Raw genomic sequence first — 18,216 nt, forward strand, 5'->3', positions numbered from 1 at the left:
TTCTTCGTGGTGATAAATGAGACAAATTAGAGAAACGACCCAAACACGACTATTTGAACGAGTAATTGTGTTTCATTCAAGGAGAAAAGCCTCGAAGGGGCGCTACGGATAACTGGCCGGTTCATTCATGAAGTTAAAAGACCTCAAGGCAGCCACTTGCGTTTATTGCTCGACCATGGAACTCAGGAAGGCGAGCATCAGCGATAGAGTGCATCGCATCGTAACCTTCGTCGCCGTTATTCTCTCCTTGTAAAATTTATTCGCAGATATAAAGTCTCTATCACTCATAGATACCATAAGCTCGTGAGAAGATTTTGGGTTGAGTTTCCTTGAAATTTTCTGGGTAAAACTTTATAAGTAACCTAGAACGAGAAAAGAACTTCGTAGATTTGTGTAATTCTAGTTTCGAAGGGTGTATGCAAAAATCATGAACAGAAATGATAAAATGTATCACTTCCTTGACTATATCACATTTGCAATTTGTTCATCACGAAGTGAAAGATAACGTATCCCCTGAAGGCGAATTCATTGTACAATAATTACCACGATATTTTCATCGCCATTCTATGGAAGTTAATTTTCTTGTGAGTTTGTCGACTCGATTATTATAAAACGTACAAAAAGTTGGACAATCAGTAAGAACAAAGTTATCTTAGTAAACAAACCGTACTTTCATATGTATTATTTAACCAGATGGATGCACAGCTGTCTGTTCGTGGTATATGTATAAAGCGAAGAATCAGGAAATGGGGTCCACGTCGGCGATGAAACGCGTTATGAGCTTCGTCACGGTCGTTTCGATTCGTGAAACTATATAATACTGTGGAGGAAACTTTGCAAGGAACAGTTGTTCGCGTTGATTTCAATATTCACATTAAAATTCCTAAGTGCCTGTATCTAGGTCGTGTGAAGAAGAGAAACAAGAAAAAATAGCAAGCTAATAGCTGATGCTTCGATTTAGTTACCAGGTACGATACTAATCACGTAATGGTTGCAGAGTTAAGAATGTTACAAGTAAACGTTTCTCATTATTACGTTTTATTCGATAGGAAAAAGCTAGCTTAATTCTCGTTTAATGTTTGTCTTATAGAAGTTATTTTTAATCATTTTAATTAATATAGATCGACATGGTGTACGTAATCTGCATTCTTACATTACCCTAGATAATTTGTATTTGAATAGTTTTTTTAAATAATCTGTCAGATGAAACTTGCTTGGTTTCAAGGGGCATATAATCTGGCGTTAACAATTTTTTTATGGCTAAAAGCGGGAAAGAGATATGGAGCTGAAGTTTCTTAAATTTTTAAATGGTATCATATATTTTTTAATACAGCTAGTTGCAGCTTGTCTTTAGTTATAAAAACTCTGCTATTTTGTAAAATAAAATACTTCATAATATTTAAATTAACATATTTTTTAATACATTGGTTTCTTGTCATAAGTGGCTTACTTAGTATTGTTTTGTAAAAAAACTGATGAGTTGTATCGATTGATGTATTAAAAAATATACGATTCCATTAAAGAAAAAAAAACGAAGTTGACCTTCACATCTTCTCTACATCTTTACATACGTTTAAAGTATTGACATCAGGTTATATCACTCCTGAAACCAAGCAAGTTTTCTGCCACTAATTTCTTTCTCCATCATCAACAGCAAGGGAGCTATTAAAGAAGCTTTTTCTAGTTGTCTTATCCTTTATATCGGCGTCAACTTCATTAACCATAGATAATGAAGTACACTTGAATTATATAATTAATAAGATCCATACATAGATACCTATAATTGACTCAGATTTACAGTTTTCTTTCATCAGTGCTACCGCGAAGAAATCTCAAGCTTTTATCAAACCATTGAGCCCCCACTTCCGGTAGCCTCAGCGTCGTCGCACGCTGGGCTTCCGTCCTTACCGTCCGAAGGATGTCGAATTACATAACGGGACCGCGTACCATTGTGCGGCGTTATTGGCTGCAATTATCGCATTACGTTGCACAACTTTGCTACTCCGCCTCAAACCAATCTTCGTGCTCTCGCTGCAATTCCCCTATATAGTTCACGCAACCGAGCGAATTTAATAAATCTCGCGTGACGAACATTTCGAGTAATCTTCAGGCAGAGGAGTTCTAGTCGACGTTGAAATTAATTTATCTGAGGCAACATGCGTTGATCAGTCGCGCTATTATGGTTTCGTAAAAGCCCTCCCCTCGATCACTCTTTTTATCGCGAACACGTTTCCGTGGTTTTTTCGCATCTACACGGTCGTACGGTATATTCCACTAAAATCAAAACATCGTCGAACGGACTAGGCGATTTAACGAGCACGCTGTGGCATCTACGGGTTGCATAACGGAATTACACCGGTTGGGATTATTACCAGAAACAAGTAGAATATCCGGGGGACGTTTTTGCGCGGGCACGAAACGATCGTCTCATATCCGTTGGCGCTTCGATCGTTGTTATTCCGTTACAGCTAATGTAGACGATGCGATTTTTTCACTAGTATTTTTGTCGACTCGATAATGACCAAAATATTGTTTATATATTTCTATATTTTCCTCGATTACTCAGGTACCAAACATTTGAATTAATTGATTTTGGTATAGTGTGAATGAACCCTTACCGTGACAGCTTATTTATACTACTATGAATCGATCATTTTTTAATCAATTGTTTTACCATCTTATGCAATATGCAGCGATCCAAGCGTTTAAGGCTGCAGTTACACTGGGTGCATATTCTAACGAATATGTCTAAACTTGTCTCTCTCATACGATAAATAGTTCGGACATATTCGTCAGAACACGCATCCATTGTAACCGCAGTTTTATATAAATATGTATGTACACACTAAGAAAACTAGAGTACTTACGATGAAGGTAAAGACAGGATGTATTTTTGCAGTTTTTTATCGCTAAAAAAATAACCAGGGACCTGAAAGAATAGTATATTTACTGACCTTGAAATAAAATGTACGTGGTGGAATGTGAAATGCTTTTAGAATAAAAGTTTAGAAAGCTTTTAAAATAAAAATTAAAGTCAAATAGCCGAAATTCCGAAAAGTCACTAAACTGTAGAATTATTGCAATGACTAAAATCAGAGGCAATCATTTCTGTGTTTTTCTTATCCTAAATCTCATTGTAGAATATAATTGTTGTTTAATTGTGTCGTTAATGTAATGTAACGAAACATAACGTTACTCCTATTGTTTTTTTCTGGAGTAAGTTTAATGGTAGCAAACCATTGTTGAGTCGCGCTTATTACCTACATATATCGTAATTCTAGATGTGTACTGTTTCCTCATTGTTTCTGTTGTCATTATTGTATTTTTGTTAATTATTTTTACGAGGGCGGAAGTAAAGACATGCCATATTTACTACATACACATTACGATTATTGTTAGTCAACTATTAACCTATCACCAAACGTTTATTTATTATATAGAGTGATAATGATTAGAAAAACTTCGCATATTATATGTATATGTTAATGAGGCAAATGGGTTAAACACAAATCAAATTACAGAAATTGAAAATGGATTGGGATTTGGGTCAGATATAGTGACTGTGGTGGATGAAATATATTCTTTAATCTTTGCTAGGCTAGATGTGATATATGATATCGTAAACGCTTGATTTAAACAGTTGCAAGCGTATTAGTAGTGACTAAATGTTTGTTTAAGTATGTTTAATCAGTCTGGTAAAAGTAGCTTAATACATACAAACTGACCATCAGAATTTGTTTTACCTGTTCTAACTACCAAAGCTTGAAAGTTCATATTTCTTAGAATTTATTCATGTTTAAATTTAGGACTTTATAAAATATTTTATTACTTTATTAGTTAAAATATTTTAAAACTAATCTGAATTTAATACCTCCAGATAGGTATGATTAAAGAGGTCATTCGAATTTTACATGCTTATATTTCTCTCATATGAGAAAAATTATATCCTTTTATAATTGTAGAATAGTAACTCAGCAGTTTACCGAATATTTTAAGTTACTCTTATAAGTATATAAAATTCATTTATGCTTCCACTTTAGTAAAATATTTAAAGTCCTACTTGTGTTTCGATCATAAAATTAAAACATTTGCATGCGAGAGTGATTTCATTAAGATGGTAAAGTGGCCACATTGTCGTTATATGTACATTAATGGGCTGCGAAAATTAATGCAGGGGAAATATGCAAATCTTCATGATATGTATGTCATGTGTGCAAAATAGATTTAAAATGTACCTTCTATGGTTTGTTTATTTTCATTACATTTATCAATTTTCTTTTTGACTTCTTCGAATATATAATTTCATATCAGATTATCTTTTGTATTTCTTGAGTTTAATATCTATTTTATATAACCTTTCAAAGTTTATGAATTCTAAAGTGAAACATGTGAGACTCGTTTCATATCCATTAGGAGTGGTCAAGAATTACTAATCAACACTTTCTTCTTTTCTCTTGTTAAATGATTAAACAGAAAGCAAGTACCTACTGCGAACAAATCGAGGTTTAAAATTTCGTATTTGCAGAATTAGAGAAACTTTTTCATAAGTATAGTCAAGAATAATTCAAATGAAATACGTATATGAGAAAATGCTATTCAAAAATAATATTTTGTACAATGTCTGTAGTTCAAGTAAATACTATTTATATGTAAATAAAATATTTGTTTTATGTTTAAATCAATGCCATAGATACCAAAGATGACTATCTTCTATTTTGTATTTCTGAATTACCACTTCAAAGATTATTTACATTTAGATAAACGATAAGTATGTATATCCACTTGAAATACATATTTCAGATGTTTATTTTACTGAATAATACGTTTTTAGGAATTTCATACAATCGTTGATATAATTGATAGTTTAAACCACTTTCAAAGGAAAAATGATTTTACATATATTAATATGTAAGAAAATGTTAATTAACATTTCCTCGATGTATAATAGATTTAAACGCAGATGCCTTGGTTAAAACGCTTAAATATGGGAACTTATGTTAATACGAACACTATTGTTTAAACACTCTGTTTCTCGCTTTGATCCTCGATGGGAATCTCTATTTTCATTTGTCTGTCATCATAGTAACTGTTCACAATTACCTACCTATATGGCGAATGAAGGTTTCTCGCACGATGTTAGAGATAATTCAACAATAACGGTCATATTATTTTGAGTTATTTATTTGCAATTTGAATACGTATCTAATATCTATTCACGTCATTTAAATACGTTCAACACCTTCAGAACCAGTAACATAATACTAAGCCATGTAAAAAATTGTATCTAATGTAGAAGAGAGTTGTATAAATTGTACCATTTACTCGATTTTTAAATATCTGTAATTTGCGTAAAATAATGTGCAATCTGGAAATATTTGGTTTCTGTATCTCATTACACATTTATTTCATATTTTTGGCACCAGATATTAAGTGATTTATAGTTTATATTTTAAGAGTTCGTTCAATAGAGTCTACAATTTTGGAATTCATTTTTTTGAAATTTGTATAATGAATAATGAATAGAAGTATGTTTACTAAACTACTTCATGGTTATAACTAAAAAAATGCGCCTTTTGACATGGATTACTTTTAAAATACATTTGCGGTATTGTCATTTTGTGTTCATTTATTTGCAAGTGGATTTATTTTATTTAATGTAGATAAATCTTCATATCAAGAATTAAATATTTCTGTTTAACCATTAAGTGATAAGTGCTACAATTATGTTTAATTCTCAATTATTCAATTATCTGTATATGCTTATTATTGAAAGTATAATGTTTCCCTCTATTTGCTCGCGGTTTATCGACACTGTGCCTACACGAAGGAATTTCCAAATCCAAATTTCCAAGGAGTTTCCAAAATCACATTTCGACGAAGATATAAGTGAAGCACCAGCCTCACCTATTCTTTAACTAAAGCTAAAGCTAAATGACATGAGTGAAAGTATATGAAAGTACATTTGCTCTACCTAATTCGAAGTGACTGAATTCTGTAACAGTCTCCAACTGAACTTATACTACCTAAGTTAATAACAGTACATAATCGTTAAAGTGTTGACAAGGTTGAAAACGTGGAGTCGACGATAAACTTGTTTTATTATCTTCATTACGAGATTGTATCGTCGTTCCAGCGGCCTGGTCGTTCGAAATCTGCCCTCGACCGTGATGGTGCCAGTTTTCAGCTGGCCGATCGCAAAAAATCACGTGCAAACTGTCGCTCACTTTCCACCACGAGACTCACGACACCGTGAAGTCGTCCTCCGCCAGCATAGCTCTGAAATCGAGTTTTGCCCCGTGTAAAACTCGAGAGACTCGATCGTGGACGATCTCGTTCTGTCGAGGTTCACGTAACGATCTAACGGGCCATGTAGAACGCGCCGCTGCACTCGTCGTCCATCAAAATGGAAATTTACCCTTGCCCAACCGACCATGCCGTCAAATGAGACATTGACTTTCGAGTTTCACGTTGTGAGACGAGATCTATCGATTGTCGAAGCCACCGTTGCGAAAAGTGACTGGTTGTGACGACAGATCGGTAGATGAGTCAATTGGTTGGCTGGTCACGGTGCTGGTTGAAGTTAGATGAAGACTGTTTCAAAGCATGATAAGATTAAAATGGTATGATATAAAGGATAGAGTAAAATCATTAGCCCTTTGTGAATGGAATCATTTAACTTTAGATGACTTCGGGTGGTTATTTGCTGATATGTATTCGTCTGCAAATTTTTAAAGTGGGTTGAATGCAAATCCTGTAGTTATAAACTCGTTGCTATAGTTATTGTATTGTGGAATTATTTAGGGTAAGTTTTGTTTGCAAAAATACTCTTTGGCGCACTTTTAATGAGACCAAAGTGAAGTTCTAGTACATGAGTTATTGTTTGGAACGTTTTGCTCATTATGGGCTCCTGTGCAGTAAATTATGAGTCTGTATCGAGAATACATTAGATATTGCTTGTAAGTCGTGGATAATTCGCAGATACAAAAACTTTTGAAGCTTGACTCTTTGAAACCAAGAGTATCGTGAGAATTATTGTATATTATATGAGTATGTATTAGATACATATTTATTAGTTCAGTATAAGTATATTTTATTTTTTTGCAATTTTCTTTTCTTTATTTACTTACGCATAGAGTCCAATGTGCATTTATGATTATAAAAAAGGAATACATTTCATATGTACATATCTATACATACCTCTTTCGGACTTAAAGTTGATTTTAAACCTTTCAAAGTTCGAATTTTCTAAGATTACGTATAAAAAGCTGATAAGCTTCGCTGTTAAAATGTTCAAAGTATTATATATTACACCCATAACAGGAAAAGTGCTTCAATTTCGTTATCTCTTAGATTGAATTACGAGTGACACAGCGCTATTATTTAATTCGTCACAATTAAGATGTTAGAGCCTCAATAACCGAAACTTCCATTTCTTCTTATCTGATAAGTAACTCAGGCTTATTCTGTACCACTAGAATTGAAGTATGATCATATTGATATGAATCACTTGTACATAAACATATTCCTTTCTCTTATCTTCAGACATCACTTCCCAAATCATATGGTATAATAACAGAGATGCAGATAAAATGTTTTGCTATTTTCAATATACCAACGAAAGTAATGACGGGGAAACAAAAACATTATAGTAATTTATTGTTAGGTGTTAATAATGTTCTTAAAAAACATTGTAATAAATTGTCACTGATTTATCGTGCAAAACATATGAGTATCAAAAATCAATAAATTCAAATAATATGAAATTATTAATACACAGGTTCGCGATTTGGCTAAATTTTCAGTGATGGCGATGGGAAAGTACGAAACGACAATCTCGGTGAAAGAGAAAGGCTCTGGGAAAGGATGTGTAGCAAAACGAGTGGCAGCCCCGTCTTCGCGGCGCATCCAGCTTAAATGACCTTTTCGTCGTTGCGAAACCTTTAACACTCGAGGTCAGGCCTAGTATCGATACCGTTCCGCTGAATCGGCTGCCACTTGCGAAATGGAAGGCTCCTCTTGATCGACAATTTACCTGTAATTACGCAGATTTGAATGCAACGGTTCGTTTGACGCTTATGTTCCTCAGAATTCGTGTTTTAACTGTGCTCGTTAACGATGACTCAACGCAATTGCTATTCAACGTCATTGAGCATGATTGGCAGCTTTTTTTATAAATAAAAAATTCCATTTGTTTGACCTTGATCTCAACAAAAGGTGTTTTGTTGATTAATAGTTTAAGCAAACTGAATTGGATTTGTTGGAAAAAGTAATTTATTTATAAATTTGTAAAATTGGTATTTATTAATTTTTGATGATGTCCCTTGGTTAGCCTTTGAAGGAGACTTATTGCTGGAATAGAAAGTACATGACTCCAATTTCACTGAACCGAGGTTCAAACCAAGTTTTAGACCCAGGGTTGCACCGGGGTCTAAGCCGAGTTCTAGACTGAGGATTGCCCTAGAGTTTAAACCGAGTTTTAGACCCAGGGTTAGTCCAGGGTTGCCCCAGGGATGTTACTCGGCTGCTCTAGGATGTAAACTAAGTTTTAAGACCTAGGATTGCTCCAGAGTTTAAAACGAGTTTTAGATCCAGGGTTTCATTTCTTTTATATTATGATTCTCCATTATTTCAGATACTCTGTAATATTTTTGTCACTTTCCCACTGTTTCTTACTATCTATTATTTTAAACTCTACTTCATTCTATCCAAGATTTCATTTCAGTACACAGTTTTTCAGTTTTAATACACGTTTCGTTTCTCTTGAGGTCAGCTATCACAACGGCGATATCATCTCGAATGCATCCATCACACACTTGGTTGCATAGGAATTACTTTCCAACATCTCTTCTTAAACTCTACTTCATGTCGTCTAGTTGGAATGCAGTAAGAATTTCCATTACATTCCAAAGACCTTGTCTGTGTCACATGTACAATACATCAGTTTATTTATAGTAACATTACACCGTTATTAGCGGTTGAATCGATCCATGTGCCTAGAGGGTGACCACGTGATTACAAATGTCAGAGGTTTTAAGAATTAATTACGCAATTCAAGGTATTCCATGTTGTCGTTGACTTTCGTTGCAATTAACAGCGACATGAGATACCTAGATGCGCGTTGTCAGTGGCTGATAATTATTAAACGTACACCTCAGTCCAAAAGTATTGGGACGTTTGCTTGATCACAACAAATATGTATTTGAAAAAAGTTGTAAAACCAGTACCTAATGAATTTCTATAAACTTTAAGTATTATGTTGTATACCCAGGTTCTCTAATTGTTATGATGAAGTTGTAGGATAGATAATACTAATTATGTTTTTAGTTGTAAATAAGAGTTAGAACAGTTTCGTTGCTCGTAGCTGTTATGGATGACGGAAATTTATTTTGGGTTTTCATAACAATTATTAGTGACTCGTTGACAATGAGAGAAATTCAATTCTGTAATATATAATCCTTATTAAAGACGGAAAATTTTTTCAGTACAGTAGAACTTCATTTATCTGACGATGATCAAGAGATAAGGTTGTTTGGATAACTGAATCTGTCGGATAATAGGAGTCCATGGATTATCCCCTACCTCGTTATTTATTCTTTCATATAATTGGAGTTGAGTTTCATATAACTGGATTTTTGGTACTATGGTGACATCTCGTCAAATAAATAGAATTCTACTGTAGTTATAATTGTCAATGAAAATGGAAATTCATCTCGATAACTTATAATAATTAACGATAAAAGAAATTCATTTCGATCTTTCATATTCTCTCATTTATCAATGAGAGAAACTTATTTGTGTCACTCATAACCATTATGACGACAGAACATTTTCTTCGGTTTCTCATAACAATTATCAATGATGAAAATATTTCTTCAGCCAAATATTTAGTTTCACCATGTAGTTTATGTATTAACAGTGCCAATAATACTTGTAATTTTAATTAATTATAACAAAAATTATTCAATAATTTTGAGAATGCAAATTATTAAATTATTCACATTCATGGAGCTAGAGTACATGGAGCTAGAAGATGGAAGGCGTCCTAATACTTTTAAATCGGGGTGTACGTGTTCAAAGATGAATGGAGAAAGCGTTACTTTCTCTGATCACGCCTTCCTGACGAGATAAAACGATTGTTCGATTTTCAATTGGCGCGTATGCAAAGTTCGCAGCTCGTTGCAGCTGCCTCGTCTCCTCGTCGAATTAACAGCCAAAGTTAAACAAGGCTTAATCGCTTCGCTCGTTCTTTCATCGGCTTAACGAGCAGAATTTTCTATTTAATACGAACGGTTTACGGTCAGTTACCTTCTCGGTCGCTAAACGCTCAAAACAATCGAAGCGAATTTGTCATGGTCGACTTGCAGTCGAGCGTATCCATTTCCCTGGCGTTTCGTAGCGTTACCTCTATTAAGATTAGCGCGCGTGCCGGATCGTAACGAGCCTCTGCTGCCTGCGTTACGCTTATTGGCAATGCTAGCGCAGATACTATCGGGAAAAGAAATAAATCTCTGGCATTGTGTTCTTTCGATCGATCGGTAGGATTGGTGACTCATGGTTACCGCTTTTATGCTATATAGTTACTGACTTCATCGTTACTTTTGAAGTTAGGTGATTGTATTAGTTCGATACGCATGTACTTATTGATTACAGGTGAGGTTTCTTTACTACAGTTAGAATAAACACGTGTACAAGAATAACTTAAGTTGAAATTTATTCTACAGCGTTTTATGAGATTGCTTTTTGATATAAATATTGTACATACAAGAAGACTCTGAGACAGGTTTTCTTTAGATTTTAATACACACTTGGCTCGAATTTGAACTTGAATTGAGCTTTTGTTTATAAGCTAAATTACGAGTTTTGTATTCATCGAGCAACAATCAGTTAAACTTAAGGGAGATTTTTGTTTCCCTTAATTTCAATTTGCTTAAATTTTAGATCCTGAATATGTCAGTTAGGTGCTATGTACTAGAGTTTGTATATTTCTTTGTATAGATTTGAAAAAGATAAAACATTTATTATTAATAAACTTATAGGTACATGTACTTATTTAGATATATCAAAGGAGATGATGGAAATGCCAACATCCTGATTTCTGTTACTTCACTGAACTGAATTTGCAAAAGTCAAGGATTTATGTTAATCACTGCCAGTATGGCTATGGTCAAGATCGCAACCAAAAAAGAAAAATATTGAAAACAACAACACTTTAGCGAAAAGACACTGAAATCGTATTAAGTAGTGGATTCATTCTTTTTTAGGTAAATGAAATAACTACAAGTATCGCGTTAATTGCGACAGCGATCATATAGAGATATTTATTTTGTACATGTATGTGTAAACTTTTATAAAAGTGACTTAATTAATTTCAGAGATTGCAAGAACATCGTCCTTTGACTTTAAGAAAGACGACTATAAAATTTTATATCTGAGTACCCACTTAATATAAAGAGGTAGCCTTGAAAAGTTGCATAAGTAACTTCGCCCACTTGTTAAATTTCTGTAGAATATTCTATAGATCGTTATTAATAAGCAGTAACAGTGTTATATGATCTTTAGATATCGTATTCTTCTTAAATTTCATCGATCAAAGCGATTTACTTAGGGAAATTTTAAACAGGATGAAAATTAGTTTTAATGTAGATTTAAAATAGAACTATCTTAGCTACAAAGAAAGATTTGATGTCAGATTTAGGTTTAGTCACAGTTGCTTTTGTTAGAATGTTAAATCTAGAGGGAATTAGAAATGTTCTCGGATTATTGGTTTTAGATAATTGAAGTTTAGTTTTACTTGCCTGAAAATTCGATCTATGTTAAGAAAATATTCGGGTTAGTTAAACAGTTATCAAATAAGAAAACAAGATCATGTGAAAGATAGTTAATAATAGATAATTATAAACTACATCGAATACCTACAACGGACCTAATGTGAAACATGACTTAGATCTTCATTAGATATAGGATAAAATGTACATTATTTATGCGTTAAGACATTTGTTTCTAAAAACAGTGCGAGTTTGTCGTAGACAAATTAGCTTGAAGTAAGAAGAAGGAAAACATGATTCACTGTAATCTTGAATTCTCCAAATTCCTACTTAAAATCACTTAAATCTTCAAGAACAGACTTCAGTAACCTTTTTAAGCCCGTTTTTAAGGAACATAAAAACATAATTCCCTGCTCCACGCTTCAAGACCAGAATCCCCGAGCAAAAATGTTACCAATTGTCCTACATTCTCGTTGAACTCATGCACGCTTATTAGCGATCAATTTAAACTCCATTAGGACTTCTAATTTGCGGGCACGAGCCTTTTCATGAAGATTACTGCAAAACAGTTCTTCTAATGCGCCTCTTAACGATCAGTGTTTTGCTTGAAGTGGATTCAAGATGTTTACAGACCATTCAGTTAAGACTACGAGGCACTTGCCATTGAACCCGATTAGAGGTATTTAGAACAAACGTGCTCGACTGAAACGGAAATGAGAATGCTTCCAGGTTCGACGAACAAAATCGCCGGTAAACTGCATCATCAAACAGCAATTGCTGACGAACGAGCGGGCAATTCTCTCCGTGTTCGCGCGACCGATAACCAGCCGACTTTCCACGGGACCGCTTCGCCACGACTGGTCCGAAAAGCGGTTCTCGGACGTAGAACGACCTTGGCTCGCTCCGTGTTCGCGTTACCTTCGACTTGGAGCTCGGAGCACGTTTTCCTGTCTTATTCCGGCCTGCCCGCCTCGATCTTTCATAATGAGTAAGTCGAACCTTCGCAATACTCTGACTAATATCGCCTGATTATTGAAATCTCGATCAGGCATCGTTTCGGGGTCGACTAACTCTTTGTTTTACGACCTTACGTAGGTTGCAGGGATTAGAGGTAATTTCAATAAAAGACGTATTTTTTTATTATGCAGCATGTTTCAGAACTGGTGGTACGGGAGATAATTCCACATGAAGAAATAAGTCGAGTATGTACCATATTTGTTGATATTACGCTTCCTTTTTGAGGAAGTTTGTTTTGAATTTTAGCCGAGGATAAGAACACCGAAGTACAATTTTAGGCATTTGATGGGTAATCGGGGAAAAGGGTATGCTTCTAACTTATTATGGAGACAGTCAGTGATCAGACCGTGAATGTTTCCTTTACCTTGTGTATCCTACAAATATGTAAAACTGTACTATGTTTGTACTTGAACGTAATTCAAATATCAATATTAGAAAATTTTATTCCGTATTTTCGACGTATTTTTTCATATAGAATTGCTAGTTTTATGCTAGTTTTTGGATACCCTGTATAGTTGAAACTAGTACCTCGAATCTTAAAAAAAGAGCTAAAGGTTTTATGTATGTAACTTATATCAATTCTTCTACACGTCAAGAATAGTTATTGATGACAATCCATCTAGAGAGACTTTTGTTTAAATAAAGATATGAATATTTTAATCAGCTTCCATGACGTGTTTAAGTACTGGACAGTTGTGTATATACTGAAGTACGTGTTACATACTTGGATTTCTAAATGTAGTGGTGATAAAGCTTTGACTTATAGAGATAAACTTTCAGTTGCAGAGGTTTCTTTGAATTTGACTTACAGAGGAAAAATAATGCACCTAAGTATACGATACATAGCTTGAATTAAACCAGCACATACAGATCCCAATACTATTTGACCAACACAAAATACTTTAAGACACCCTCTGTCAAAAATTAGTTTGAATAGTGGGTGAATAATGGGTCATTCGTAGGTGGCGAATTTCTTTGTGAACACGTGATAAATAGGTCATAGGTTAACAAACGAATAAATGTATCCCAGATATTATCGAATGTTTGATTATGCCAGTGGGAGCGTTTGCAGACATATGTGGGCGTATGAAACGAGCTGTCGCAGAAGTCAACCGCGACTGAATGTTGGCGGGAAACAATCGGTGCACGTATGTTGATGTGTATTGATGCAATCGACAGAGCTAGACTGTTATTTTCTATGGGAGTGGATGTATAGGGCGATTCCGCGGTTGGAATGAAACTAGTCTGCTCGAGATCGTTTCACTCAATTGTGAGTCGCGTCAGACGTAATACAGGGTGATGCAGAATCACAGGACAGTCAAACAGAGAGTTGTAAAGAACGATAGGTGAAAAGACCATTTTAGAAAGCCACACTTTTAAAAATCGGGTTTATGACTTATCATAAATTGAAGTCTACAAGATAAAATTTATGCTTTTAAGAGAAGCAGATTATGTTAAAGAACCCATTTTCTTAAAAAGTGAGATTACAATAAAATCCAACTTCATAGTACAGAATTAAGATACCAAACTTTAAAAACTAGTTTTTCGAAAGAAAAAAATGTGACTTATGCTGTTTTGCATTATAACCATACATGGGAAAAGGTTAAGCTAAAGTTATTGAAGTCTCTTATAGAATTTACAAAAGTACTCTGTAAACAGGTCTGAGTTTAACAGAATCAGTAAGAATCAACTTTATAGATTTAACAATCCTGTTTTTATTGTAGTCAAGCTTCCTTTGTTAATTTTACAAAGGTCTATAGCAGATCCTACAAAAGTCCAGACTGCTTAAATCTACTTAGAAGATTTTTGCAAGATCTGCATGACCATTTTTTCCATGTAAATATGTTCCCATGATAACCAAGGACGTTTCTATCGTTGCGTATCTCGATTGCATAGAAGTTATTAATTATAGTTGTCGATTAACGACAGAGGATTACTCGGCCGTAATAATGCTATAGAATTAATCGATTTCTCCAACGAGTTTTGCAAACCATCATCACCGAGACCCTTCAATTTGCCGTTTGAAACGTTCGCAATCGAAAACGAAGAGTCGACGTTCGTCGATGTCGAAACATTGCGATCCTTTGTAAATGACAGTGCAACTTTGTATTATTTCACATCGTGTTGAGACATTCAAATGAAATCAATGGCATTTGAAAAATCTGCATTATCTTTCGTTAAGAAAGCGACTGTGCACAGAGCAGATTAAATAGTTGCACAGTTTCGCGAGCAATGTTTCGTAAGGAGCAAAACGGTTATTACTTTCTATCACACACTCCTGTGTATGCCACAGAGAGCAAATATTTAAAACTCCTTGTTAGTCATCGTTAAATAAAATTAAGGTTCGTTTCTGTAAAAGTGAACGCGTGATGAATATCTATGAGAAAAATACATAAAACTTTCATCTTGTTCAGTGTTCTAGGCAAATATTTTTATCGAATGATTCAATGATTTTTAATAAAATCCTTACAGAGATAATTATATATATATTTTTAAAAAATTTTAAAAATTAAAACATTTTTTGTTATATATACATCAGTGAGGAAGATAAAAAAATGATTGAAAGTGTGAAATAAATTCTTCTCAAAAGTATGGGCCCAAAACCTAATGATAGTTTATTAATATCTAGCCTCCATCTTTCGTAAAATGAGTATTTGAAGTAAATTTATATTTAATGAGGGTACTGCTACTTTTGGCACAAGTTTTGGTATCCTATTCTATCATTTACTGGTCACCAGGTTTAAAGTTTCTGCCATACAATGTTCATTAAAACACAAGACCTGGTTATATATGCTTTCACTAAACAAAAATTGATGTAAAATTCTCATTTTAGGTGAAAGGCAGGTTAAACAGTAACCTCGTCATTAATTCTCACAGGTAGTGCTATAACATCTCACGCACGTCGACTGTAATCATGTTATGAAAAAAGAAAAGAACACTCGAAAGCAGCAAATACATAGTACAGATTTGCATTTAAATTTGAAATTGTTTATTCTTACATGTTTCCTGTAAAAGGTTCTCAAAGACTGGCTTTTTTCCACACACTGCAACGAGAAGACTCCTTTACTTCGCGATCCTCGTAATCAGATTGAATAATGCACAATACCTGTGCATTACGCCACTGTAATTGAGGAAGGACAGCATGCATAACGCAGACATAACCAAGAAGTAATCCGAGACACAGACCCCATAGAATCCCAATTAACGAACGAATCAGGAATACATAATGCTTTCGTGCGCGCTTCCGGGCGACTCGGGGATCGCATAAATCTCTGAACGAGAGATTTAAGAATCTGGCGGCTCGTGTCGGTACATTTAGCAGTTTTACACATGGCGTTACAGCAAAACTAGACGTTAGCGCCGAATTTGCATATTATCGTGGCCTAGTCGCCTGTATAAATAATAAGTAAGTCACGAACCGAGCGTGAAACCGAGTTATGAAGTAGCCACTCCGTGATTCACAGCATTCGGTAGGCCAGACTAACCGGGCAGAGTTATTGCTGAAGCGAATTTATAGGGTATCGAGGGTACTTAAAGCCTCTAACTAGAGGCATCGAGAGATTTAGCAAGACATAAGGGTAAACGTACCGTTATCTGGCGATAACTGATGAAATCTTAATGTTCCACGATGCTTTCTGGCACTAGGAACGAGATGAGATTATCTCGTTAAGCGTGCTTTGAATTTATTGAATTACTTACATAAGGTGTTTCGTAATATGCGGGCATGACTCGAGGGTGAAATCCGTGCACAAAAATAATGAGAAAGGTTCTCGTAAACGAAGGTTCTTTATCTATGCTTGTTCTTCAGTTGTGAATTATTTAGATACATAAAATTTGCTATATTATGTTCAGTTAACTTAAGTCCAAATCGTTTTTGTCTTGTACCCTAAAGTAACTATCTTTTATTAACTATCGGAACATATCATCGGAGTATACTAACTATCATTCAATTTAAAAAAATCGCTCTTTCTATAGTATCTAATAATTAAAAAATGATAAATTTTTGAGTTTTATAATATCTGCATAATTTTTCAATAAACATAGTATATTTCCTCTTTTGAAGCATTGAAATCACTTGTTAAAGCACTACTAATTAAACTAGCCTGACAGCTACATGTATTTTAGTATCAATATGAATTTGAGTCTCCATTTTGTTTCACTGGTAACAGAAAAGTTTCACAGAATCCGAATCTAAAAGGTGCACGGTATTTTAACGACTTTTCAGCTTCTTCAGTGGCTCTTACATGCTCCTTAGCGTCGTTGCACAATCCTTTGTTCACTTACAATTAGTAATGTCTTACTAACTTCTCTTTCTTCTGACGCGACGCTGCGATCTAGGATCCATGAACCTTGATGCGAGTTGCGTTTCAAGTGGATGCCGAGAGTGTACGCCAGAACGTGCGGTTGATTAGAAATTGGTTCACTTTCGTTTCCAGCCGAGCCTCGACTCGTCCCATTCGATTCAGAGCGTGCAGCGTTTCAGAGACTTTCCCAACTCTGGATACAAGATCACCGTTTTCGGTAAACTGTTACGATGTTACCCTACGATTGGTCGACAATCGTAGAAAGTCAAACGTTACGACAGAAATTCTAATCTAATCTGATCTAATTCTTCGATTTCAAATTGAACCTTCTCACGGAAAAAATTCCTTGAAAATATGGCACGGACTAGTTGCCAAATTTTTTTGTACTGGGATGCTTAGGCACTCATAGGATTCAAATATTTGACAAATATAAAGTGAATTTGTATGTTATTCTAATACTTGAATATTTTCAATTTTGAGGTATTTGACTGTTTTGTACAATTGGTCCATCTTGAATATGAATTATATAATTATATAGGTGGGAACTAAACTGCAGAGTCTAAATCTAAATATAGATTTATTTCATTTTCCAAATATTATAGGGTGTACTGTTAGAGAAATATCTATGTAAACTTTAGTATACTTTGTGTATTCTGTATTGTATGCATTTTATACTCTTATGCACATTTGAATTTCCCGTAAAAACTCCAAAATAAGTATCTATGTATTAAACTCGAAAACAGTGCACCTTAAGCAGCTAATAACATATGTACCTATGTATAATCTCCTCCTATAAAAATTGATTTAAAAATTATATTATGCCTTTACGTAAATTAAGGAAGAATTATATTCTTGAACTTGGTAATCCAAGGAGTTTATCGGTCACTGTCTCGTATTAACATCTAATGAATGATTGTGTAATCACTTATATATCATCTTTAACGTTTTCCCGTTGTTTGTCGTGAAATGTTCAAAGAAAACTTGTTGTAGCTGGAAAGTTCGTAAAAATTTACGGTTCAGATGGCAAACTGTGCACAGTTTTCATTAACCTACTTGATTCCGGCAGACCTCAATTGAGATCCGAGTGCGTCGATCCGTAGACCTCGATTGAGCCTTTTACCTTGCCAATG

At 34.5% G+C, this 18,216-nt stretch overlaps 1 protein-coding gene across 1 annotated transcript in view; it reads left to right on the top strand.

The window, feature by feature from the left end:
- Positions 1 to 882: 882 nt before the first annotated feature.
- Positions 883 to 18,216, top strand: part of LOC143176980 (uncharacterized) — a 55,395-nt gene continuing 38,061 nt past the window's right edge. The window contains exon 1 of the mRNA XM_076374678.1: positions 883 to 968. The gene's annotated coding sequence lies outside the window, so the exon portion shown is untranslated. The remainder of the gene's footprint in view (positions 969 to 18,216) is intronic.

This window comes from Calliopsis andreniformis, chromosome 3, assembly GCF_051401765.1.
Source record: "Calliopsis andreniformis isolate RMS-2024a chromosome 3, iyCalAndr_principal, whole genome shotgun sequence".
NCBI classification, from domain to species: domain Eukaryota; kingdom Metazoa; phylum Arthropoda; class Insecta; order Hymenoptera; family Andrenidae; genus Calliopsis; species Calliopsis andreniformis.